The sequence below is a fragment of the Pelobates fuscus genome, chromosome 4 (genome assembly GCF_036172605.1).
Source record: "Pelobates fuscus isolate aPelFus1 chromosome 4, aPelFus1.pri, whole genome shotgun sequence".
NCBI lineage: Eukaryota > Metazoa > Chordata > Amphibia > Anura > Pelobatidae > Pelobates > Pelobates fuscus.
Window position 1 is genome coordinate 373758051 of NC_086320.1, and position 9504 is coordinate 373767554.

Genomic DNA, 9504 nt, shown 5'->3' on the forward strand with positions numbered 1-9504 from the left:
AATTCCTCACTGGGCACCAAAGCCGAAACCCCTAAGCACAGATTCTGCACCTGTGACAACCGTGGTGCTCAGGAAACTACTGGCAGATCTTCAGTCAAATATCCAATCTGATGTGGCCAATCTTTGCACAGACATCCAAGGCCTGACAGGACGGCTGAGTGCTTTGGAGAACACCTCCGACGTCAATGATGTGCAAATCACCTCCTTACAGGAGGAGATCCGGGACTGCGGAGCAGCAATGCAAAGTATGACGGGAGATTTGCAGCCCTGAAAGACACATGCTGCACAAACAACATCAAGATACAGGGCATAAAGGAAGACATCCGACAGCTGAATTGCTGCACCTCATGCGAAGGATCCTGACGACGCTGCTGCACTTGCGGCAAGCAAAAGTCATAGAGCTAAACGGCATCTTCAGAGCCCCAAAGCCGGCAAGAGCACCCAGTACAGCAAACTGCCAAGGGGCCCATCGGGTGGCCCATGCTGTTAGTACATTCCCTCAGTACATCAAAGTTCAATCAGATTCACCTATACAGACTGAGTTCCTGCAGATGTACATAGTTTAGCCAAATGTTGTTCCGTATATACACAAACATTTAAATCGCAATAGTCAGAGCAACATGTATATCTAATTCTTGTGTTTTTACTCTTGTTGTTACCAATTATCCTGTGCAGAACATATATCCCACTGATATATATAAGCCTTGTGGATTGAAACAAAAATAAAGAATAATAAAAAATAAAAAACAAAGTGAGTACACCCCTCCCATTTTTGTAAATATTTTATGATATCTTTTCATGTGAGAATACTGAAGAAATGACACTCTGCTACAATGTAAAGTAGTAAGTGTACAACTACTACTGTGTAAATTTGCTGTTTACTCGAAATAACTCAACACACAGCCATTAATGTCAAAACCGTTGGCAACAAAAGTGAGTACACCCCTAAGTGGAAATGTTCAAATTGGGCCCAAAGTGTCAGTATTTTGTGTGGCCACCATTATTTTCCAACACTGCTTAAGCCTCATGGGTATAAAGTTCACCAGAGCTTCACAGGTGGCCACTGGCGTCCTCTTCCACTCCTCCATGACGACATCATGGAGCTGTTGGATGTTAGAAACCTTGCGCTCCCCCACTTTTAGTTTGAGTATGCCCCACAGATGCTAAATAGGGTTTAGGTCTGGAGACATGCTTGGCCAGTCCATCACCTTTACCTTCAGCTTCTTTAGCAAGGCAGTGGTCATCTTGGAGGTGTTTTTGGAGTCGTCATCATGTTGGAATACTGCCCTGTGACCCAGTCTCCTAAGGGAGAGGATCATGCTCTGCTTCAGTATATCACAGTACATGTTGGCATTCACAGTTCCCTCAATGAACTGTAGCTCCCCAGTGCTGCCAGGACTCATGCAGGCCCAGACCATGACACTACCACCACCATGCTTGACTGTAGGCAAGACACACTTGTCTTTGTACTCCTCACCTGGTTGCCGCCACACACGCTTGACACCATCTGAACCAAATAAGTGTATCTTGGTCTCATCGGACCACGGGACATGGTTCCAGTAATCCATGTCCTTAGTCTGCTTGTCTTCAGCAAACTGTTTGCGGTATTTCTAGTGCATCATTCTTTAGAAGAGGCTTCCTTCTGGGACGACACCCATGCAGACCAATTTGATGCAGTGTGTGCGGCGTATGGTCTGAGCACTGACAGGCTGACCTCTCCCCTCCCCCTCAACCTCTGCAGCAATGCTGGCAGCACTTATACATCTATTTCCCAAAGACAACCTCTGGCTATGTCGCTGAGCACGTGCACTCAGCTTATTTGGTTGACCATGGCAAGGCCTGTTCTCAGTTGAACCTGTCCTATGAAACCGCTGTATGGTCTTGCCCACCGTGCAGCAGCTCAATTTCAGGGTCTTGGCAATATTTTTATAGCTGAGGCCATATTTAGGTAGAGCAACAATTCTTTTTTTTCAGATCCTCAGAGAGTTCTTTTCGATGAGGTGCCATGTTTAACTTCCAGTGACCAGTATGAGAGAGTGTGAGAGTTATAACACACCTGCTCCCCATTCACACCTGAGACCTTGCAACACTAATGAGTCACATGACACCAGGAAGGGAAAATAGCTAATTGGGCCCAATTTGGACATTTCCATTTAGGGGTGTACTCACTTTTGTTGACAATGGTGTGGCGAAACCAACCTTGCCGCTGGGCATTGGAGAAGCCTGTTTTCCCGCCTCCTGCCTGCTTACTATGGCCCCTGGGAGATTTGGCCCTTTAAATACAGTATTTGGGCATATTGTATTTTATTATGCTGCTGCTGGCCCTTTAAGAACCACCTGGGGCATACTGTGGAGTTACTGGGTGGCCACCATTTCATGTATCAGAGGTGGCCACCATTTCATGTATCAGAGGCACATGGTGAGAACAATGGATGAAGCCATTTTAACTCACAGACACTGTTTGGACTTTTCTACACGGTGCCATCTTGACGGTATTTGGTGCACAAAGACATTGTGCAGTAGTTTTAAACTATACAACAGGGGGCACATTATACAGTAATAATTTTTTATATAGCCTGTATATGTTCTGCGGAATCTGCATTAAACTGTATCTTCCAAACCACTGAACGGATCTGGATGAATTTTGGATATGTGGTTCACCCAGATCCCCTGGTTCCGAGGGGATTATTGCATGTTTTTGGGGTCCCTGTGATATGTTTTATAAAACTGTATTTCTCTGCCTGTGATAATTATATTATCCATTGTGTTCAGTAATCATATCACAGGCAGAGGGGAGGGTTTTGTGTGGGAGTGTCTGTGTGTATTGTACCGATTGATTGGTTGTATTTCAAAATACTGTGGGCAGTACTATGTTTGTGGATTGTGAATAAAAGAGGCAGTTTGTGCCAGTACAGTCAGTTCTGCTTGACCTCAAAACGAAGTGTCATCTCGTTATTGGGGGAATTGGATTGTATGCTGATTGCCAGGAGTGTAAGCGGATTGTATGCTTTTCCTGTTCAGCTGTTTACAGCATTCATATGCTTCTCCGGTTCCGTGGTTGTGGTGTGTGCTGCAGTGCTTGGAGTCCTCAGGAAGTGCTAGGAGCATCCTTCAACGGAGGTACCCAGTCAGGGTGCCCGTCGATCCGTTACAAATGGTTTAGACATTAATGGCTGTGTGTTGAGTTATTTTGAGGGGACAGCAAATTCACACTGTTATACAGGCTGTACACTTACTACTTTACATTGTAGCATAGTGGCATTTCTTCAGTGTTGTCACATGAAAAGATATAATAAATTATTTACAAAAATGGGAGGGGTGTACTCACTTTTGTCAGATACTGTATACATATATAGAATATACTAATTATACAGAACTATGGAATTCTGCTATTTCTGATGGTTATTTTTATGTAACCACATATAGAAATGTGTCTCCTTTCCAAACCAACTGCTCACTTAATTAGACACTGACAGCACAGGGAATGGCGTATACTTTTAATTGGTTTTTAAAGTGTGAAATTAGTTTTTTTGTTCTAGTTTCCAACAAATCACTGCTCCCTCGCCGCCTGCACACCAGCCACTCAGCAGCCCCACTGGACACCAGGGACCGCACGCTCAGACCAGCAGCCCCACTGGACCACAGGGACATAGAAACTCAATGCCAGCACTCCCAAAGGTAGGAAGGCTGGATGGAGTAAAATTTAAAAAAATAATGAATTGTGTGTGTGTCTGTTAGGGAGTTTGTATGTATTAGAGTGTCTGTCAAAGAGTATATGTGTGTTTGTCAGTGAGAGTGTATGTGTGCTTCTCAGTGAGTGTGTGAGTGTGTATGTGTTTGTAAGTGAGAATGTATGTGTGCTTGTCAAAGAGTATGTGTGTTTGTCAGTGAGAGTGTATGTGTGTCTGTCAAAGAGTATGTGTGTCTGAGTGTGTCAGTGTGTGTATCTGTGTGTCAACGTTTGTGTATGTGTATATTACATAGTTACATAGTTAGATAGCTGAAAAGAGACTTGCGTCCATCAAGTTCAGCCTTCCTCACACCTGTTTTTTGCTGTTGATCCAAAAGGCAAAAAAACAAACAAAAAAAAACAACCCCAGTTTGAAGCACAATTTTGCAACAAGCTAGGACAAAAAAATCCTTCTTGACCCCAGAATGGCAGTCAGATTTATCCTTGAATCAAGCAGTTATTACCCTACATTGAAAGATTATATCCTTGAATATTCTGTCTTTGCAAGTATGCATCTAGTAGCTGTTTGAACATCTGTATGGACTCTGATAAAACCACTTCTTCAGGCAGAGAATTCCACATCCTGATTGTTCTTACAGTAAAAAAACCTTTCCTTTGCCTTAGACGAAATCTTCTTTCTTCCAGTCTAAACGCATGGCCTCGTGTCCTATGTAAAGTCCGGTTTGTGAATAGATTTCCACACAATGGTTTGTATTGGCCCCGAATATATTTGTATAATGTTATCATATCCCCTCTCAGGCGACGTTTTTCTAAACTAAATAGGTTTAAATTTGTTAACCTTTCTTCATAGCTGATATGTTCCATTCCTTTTATTAATTTTGTAGCCCGCCTCTGCACTTTTTCTAGTGCCATGATATCCTTCTTTAGAACAGGTGCCCAAAATTGCACAGCATATTCAATATGTGGTCTTACCAGTGATTTATAGAGAGGCAAAATGATATTCTCGTCCCGAGAATGAATGACACATATATGTGTTTGTGTGTCTGTCAAAGAGTATGTGTGTTTGTCAGTGAAAGTGTATGTGTGTCTGTCAAAGAGTATGTGTGTTTGTCAGTGAGAGTGTGTGTGTGTCTGTCAAAGAGTATATGTGTTTGTGTATGTATATATGTGTTTGTATGTGTGTCTGTGTTGCGGTCACCGGCCCGCCGAGCCTCACGGTCGTGCCCGACCGGCACGACCGCTCCGACTACACGAGCTTACCTGCTCGTCGGCGAGCCGGGAACCGCACACATAGTTCTTCCGGGCATCGCGCCCAGATCCAAGATGGCGCCGACCGCGTGGTCGCGTCTATTGCTAGCCCCGCCCCCGAGAATTATACCAACGTGTGCGTGACGTCACGACGTCAACGCACACGCACGTTTTGGGGTCAGAGGTCGCCCTCTGACCAATCATAGCCTAGAGAGGGGTATTTAAACCCCTAGCTTTCCCCATTACTTTGCCATGCCGTGGTTTCAGTTTCCTGGTTTCCTGAAAGTACTATTCTCGTGTTTCTGATTTCCTGGTATCCTGATCCTTGGCGTTTCCCTGGTTATTCTGATCTCTGGTTTCCCTGACTTGGCTTGTTTAATCGGTATTGAGTATTTTCTGGCTTCCTTGACCTCGGCTTTCCCTTTGACCATTCTCTGTCTCTAGCGTATTAGTCCGGCCATTCTAAGGACCGGTTTACGCTCTTTCCTATTATTTTCCTTTTCTTACTTATGTATATGTTTACATAGTTTCTGCGTGCTGGACCACATTACTAGTCGTGACATTACGACATGGCCATGGATCCTGCAGAACTATGCAAGCATATGATCGCATGTGAGAGTAGGGTGGAGGATATGGACCACAGGTTAGACCAATTTGCCCAGGCATTTCAGACCTTGCTCCAGAGGACTGCCTATTTAGAGGTCCCTCCGGTACCACCTGTGGTTCCGCCACCTGTAGTGGTTCCCGTACCACATAAACCACCGTCCATAACCTTGTCACCGCCCCCCCGCTATGGAGGTGATTCTAAGGAATTCAGAGGTTTTTTAAACCAAATTGAATACCACTTTGAGGCCTCCCCAGGTTCATTCCCAACAGATAGATCAAAAATAGGCTATCTGATGAACCAATTAACTGGAAAAGCTTTGACCTGGGCTAACCCCTTATGGGAAAGTGGTGACGCAGTAGCCCGTGATTACAATACTTTTCTTACGGCCTTTAAAGCTACATTTGAACCTAAAGGCAGGGAGAAGAACGCTGCCAAAGCCCTTATGCGAATCAAGCAAGGCAGTCGTTCTGTAGCCGATTATGCTATAGAGTTCAGGACATTAGCGTCTGAGGTTGATTGGACCAATAGCGGTCTGGTGGCTGCTTTCTCTGAAGGTTTAGCTGAGAATATACACGATGAGACTGCAGCTAGAGACCTTCCGGTTAGTCTTAACGAGTTTATTGCCTACATGATAGACATTGACAACCGGCTCAGAGAGAGAGAGAAAAACAAACAACGTAACAGACGCTCTAATTTGTCCATAGCCCCTCGTTTCTCTAACCCAGTGGTGAGTAGCCAAACGCCTCTTCCAGAAGCTGAACCCATGCAATTGGGTAGTGCTAAACTCACTGAGGCAGAGAGACAACACAGACGTAACGAGGGGTTATGTATGTATTGTGGCAAGAAGGGGCATCTAAGGTCGTCATGCCCGGTTCGGCCGGAAAACTTGCACACCTAAGGCACGTACGGGGACCGACCTTAGGTGTGATGTATATGTCCCCTAAATTGACTAAGAACCGTTTCCTTATCAAAGTAACCTTATCTTTCGAGAACACTACTGTTCAATGTGAGGCTATGATTGACTCTGGGGCAGCGGAGAATTTCCTAGACAAAGAATTCTCTGCAAAACATCTCCTGCCCTTAAGACATAAAGAGAAACCTATAGCAGTCGAGGCCATTGATGGGAGGCCTCTTACCCAGCCTTTCATCACACACGAAACTCTGCCAATCACTGTTTCAGTGGGTGTTCTCCATTCTGAAGAAATTACCTTTCAAATTATCTCTTCACCTACAGTTCCGATAATACTCGGTTTCCCTTGGCTCCTTAAACACAATCCACGTTTGGATTGGATTGAAGGAGAGATTGTGAGTTGGGGTGAGAGATGCAAAGGTGTCTGCTTTAAACAAATCCCACAACCTATTGGCACCATTAATGTTCCTGTTACACCTCCCTTGACCACACAAATTCCACAACAGTATATGGATTTGAAAGAGGTATTTAACAAGGTCCAGTCAGAAGGGTTACCTCCTCATAGACCTTATGACTGTACTATAAATTTATTACCAGGGACTATGCCTCCCAAGGGAGGAATCTATGCCTTGTCCCCCCAGGAAAATCTTTGTTTAGAGGAATACATTAAGGAGGCTCTCAGAAAGGGTCATATCCGTAGGTCCTCCTCACCAGCCGGGGCTGGATTCTTCTTTGTCTCTAAAAAAGAAGGAGACCTACGCCCTTGTATTGATTATAGGGGTTTGAATAGGATTACCATTAAAAACGCCTACCCTATTCCCCTTATATCAGAGCTATTTGACAGATTGAAGGGAGCTCGAGTCTTTACCAAGCTCGATCTCCGAAGTGCATACAATCTAGTCAGGATTAAGGACGGTCACGAATGGAAGACCGCATTTAACACCAGAATGGGACATTACGAATACCTGGTTATGCCGTTTGGATTATGTAACACTCCAGCGGTATTCCAGGATTTTATTAACGATGTCCTAAGAGAGTACCTTCACATGTTCGTTCTAGTGTATTTGGACGACATTCTCATCTATTCCCCAGACCTAGAGACACATCACGAACATGTGAGAATTGTACTGAAAACCCTGTTACAAAACGGCCTTTACTGTAAACTGGAGAAATGCCAGTTTGACCAAACGGAGATACAATTCCTTGGATACGTTATATCTCCGTCTGGTTTCCAGATGGATCCTCGTAAACTGGAGGCAGTCTTACAGTGGCCATTACCCAAGGGCCTTAAAGCTACTCAACGCTTTATAGGTTTTGCAAATTACTACCGCAAATTCATAAGGGGATTTTCCTCCGTGATTTCCCCTATAACCAATTTAACAAAAAAAGGAACAAATTGTATATCTTGGCCCAAAGAAGCAAGAGAGGCATTTGAACAATTAAAATTTTTATTTTCCTCAGCACCTGTCCTGACCCATCCTGATCCATCCAAACCATTTATCCTAGAGGTGGATGCATCAGAAACAGGAGTTGGAGCCATTCTGTCTCAAAGAGAAAGTCCTGATACGCCTTTACATCCCTGTGGATTTTACTCTCGCAAACTCACACCTGCAGAGAGGAATTACGACATAGGGAATAGGGAACTTTTGGCCATTGTACTTGCCCTTAAGGAATGGAGGCATCTCTTAGAAGGTTCCAAAGAGCCACTTTTGATCTTTACTGATCATAAGAATTTGGCTTATATTGGGGACGCTAAGAGACTGTCCTCTCGTCAGGCTATGTGGTCATTGTTCCTCTCCCGATTCAATTTCGTAATTACGTACCGGCCTGGTACTAAAAACACCAAGGCAGATGCACTTTCTCGGCAGTTTGAGACAGATGAAGTACCAGAACAGGAGATATATCCTATTGTACCTCCTGAATGCCTCATTGCCACTACTGTTTCCGAAGTGTCTTCTCCACTCTTCTGTGCCATAATAGCAGATCAAACTCAGGCACCTGTGGGAAAACCTCCGGACAAACTGTATGTGTCACCTCAGTTTCGAAAGAAGGTACTAGATTTGTTCCATGACAACCTCACAGCGGGCCATCCTGGAGTCCATAAAACTCTCTCAGCCGTCTCCAGGAGATTTTGGTGGCCTGCTCTTAGAAACGATATCAAAGATTATGTTGGGGCATGTCAAATATGTGCAGTTTCTAAAGTTCCTCCTAGGTCACCTCCTGGACTGTTACAACCACTGCCCATACCTAGTGCTCCATGGACCCACTTGGCCATGGATTTCATTGTGGATCTACCCAGTTCAAACGGGTTTAATACAGTCCTTATGGTTATTGATAGATTCACGAAGATGGCACATTTCGTCCCACTTAAGAAATTACCATCTGCTCAAGATCTTGTTCAAATATTCTTGAGAGAGATCTTTCGGTTGCACAGTGTACCCAAAAACATAGTATCTGACAGAGGTACCCAGTTTGTTTCTAGGTTTTGGCGTTCCTTTTGCAAACAATTGGGCGTCGAACTCTCCTTTTCATCAGCATATCACCCTCAAACAAATGGAGCAGCAGAGAGGGCGAATCAGTCTTTAGAAGCCTATTTACGTTGCTTTATAAATGCCAATCAATCTAACTGGTATGAGCTCTTACCCATGGCTGAGTTCGCCAGAAACAACGCCACTCATGAATCTTCTAATCACAGTCCATTCTTTGTTAATCAGGGTTATCACCCCGCTGTTTTACCTTCTGCATTCTCAGACACAGAAATCCCCGCTTTGGACACCCGTTTAGAATCGATTCATGATACCTGGGATTCCGTCCATTCAGCTCTGCAAAAAGCCTCATTCCGAGCAAAGGTCCAAGCTGACAAGAAACGGGGCGCTAATCCTGTCTATCTTCCAGGTGACAGGGTGTGGCTCTCCACGAGACATATCAAGCTTAAGGTCCCATCCATGAAATTTGCCCCTCGGTACATTGGTCCCTTTCGAGTTACCCAACGTATTAATCCAGTGACCTATTCTTTGGCACTACCGGCTCATATGAGAATAGCGAATA

The 9504-nt window shown here is 44.4% G+C and overlaps 1 protein-coding gene across 1 annotated transcript in view; it reads left to right on the top strand.

The window, feature by feature from the left end:
- Nucleotides 1-8461, top strand: part of SELENON (selenoprotein N) — a 322589-nt gene extending 314128 nt beyond the window's left edge. The window contains exon 3 of the transcript XR_010090789.1: nucleotides 8451-8461. The gene's annotated coding sequence lies outside the window, so the exon portion shown is untranslated. The remainder of the gene's footprint in view (nucleotides 1-8450) is intronic.
- The last annotated feature ends 1043 nt before the right edge of the window (nucleotides 8462-9504 follow it).